This window comes from Euphorbia lathyris, chromosome 6 (genome assembly GCF_963576675.1).
Source record: "Euphorbia lathyris chromosome 6, ddEupLath1.1, whole genome shotgun sequence".
NCBI classification, from domain to species: domain Eukaryota; kingdom Viridiplantae; phylum Streptophyta; class Magnoliopsida; order Malpighiales; family Euphorbiaceae; genus Euphorbia; species Euphorbia lathyris.
This window is the reverse complement of record NC_088915.1, coordinates 27,938,480-27,940,089: the sequence shown is the minus strand read 5'-3', so window position 1 is coordinate 27,940,089 and position 1,610 is coordinate 27,938,480.

Here is a 1,610-nt window from a genome sequence, read left to right as displayed (position 1 = left end):
GCAGATACCTAGATTTATAAATGGATAGAATGTTTTGTTAATAATAATTGAAATTTAGTCCAATTTACAAATGTTAAAAATTTGCAAACATTAAACATAAAATTACATTATTTTTTTATAATAAAATTACATTATTTTTATTATATATGTGGGGAGTTTTTTTTTTTTTATGCAATCTCTGAATTTGTAATGGAAGCACATGAGATGTGCCCCCAAATATGAGAAATGTAAGAGACCGTGAGATTGATTGAAACGACTTTCTCCTTATCTATTTGATTTTGTTTTCTTATATAATAATAAAAAAAAAAGTAAAGAAAGATTATGAGAAGAGAAGAAAGTATGTTTTTGTTGGGATACATACATACAGATACATACAGGTGACAAAATGTGGTAATTGATTAACCAATCATCTTTGATTACAAGAAAGACAGAAAGCTTAGGTTTGGCATATTCCTCTAACCAATATTTATATTAAAACTTAAGATTAGATTTAAGAGATTAGATAAGGTAGCATACCCAACTTGCATTGCCTGCCATCAACTCTTAATTTTGACAATCCAATTAATTGTTTTCTATCCTATTCTTAACGGCATTGCATCTCTTTCTTTCTTTCTACACAAGAGAAGAGAAGATATTCACATTAATTTGAATTTTCCAAAATACTATAAAGTAAATCTAGATTTTGAACATATACACTCATTAATTTGAATTTTCCAAAATATAAAGTAAATCTAGATTTTGAACATATACACTCACATTGTCTACGTATTGTTGGAAAAAAGTCCAAGTGTGAGAGGGCAACAAAATTCGAGTGGAGACTGTAACTAGTAAAAAGTAGTGGCAAGCCACTAAAATCAAAGGAAAGTATCTACTAATATATTTATGGCTCCAAATTGTATATTCAATGCCATATAACATCAGATATTTACACATCAATCTATTGGCTCCCCAATACAAAAGCTGTGTATTTCTGCACTTTCTTTTTCTTGCCTAATTAAACAAAAACAATTATGAATGGACTTAAATTAGAGAAATTCTACTATGGTCTTGGTCTATTGGACCTTTCCAATAAAAACATGACAATTGTGTACTTTCTTTCCTTGCACCAATCATCTCCCAATGCGGTAACGTGTTTCTCTATTTTCATTGGTTGAGTCCATTGCATTCAGTCCATCGTAGAACTTCTTCTTAAATTAAGAAAGAAGTCAAGAGTGATGCACGGACAGGTTCAAAATAGATATTCTAAAGCTTTTAACTAATAATAATAATAATAATAATAATAAATCTCAAGTTATATTCTAAGGAGAACAACTGGAGTATAAAAACCTATAAAGGATGAACCCTAACTCCTAGTAATTTTAATTTGATGGATGAAAGATTAGTTTACTTATATCAAAGATATAAATTTATACTCAATTAACCTAAGGTTCGCTTGGATGGGGTTTAAGAAAGATTAAATATAGAATGTCAGGGAGGTTTGAACACTTATCCTCCAAATCTAACTAATTTGGTGGGACTTAAAATGAAGGTTTGTACACGGTTTTTAAATATTTGAAATCTCTCTTCTAGGGATGTAAATGGAACGGAAATTCCCGTCCTCATCAGTGAAC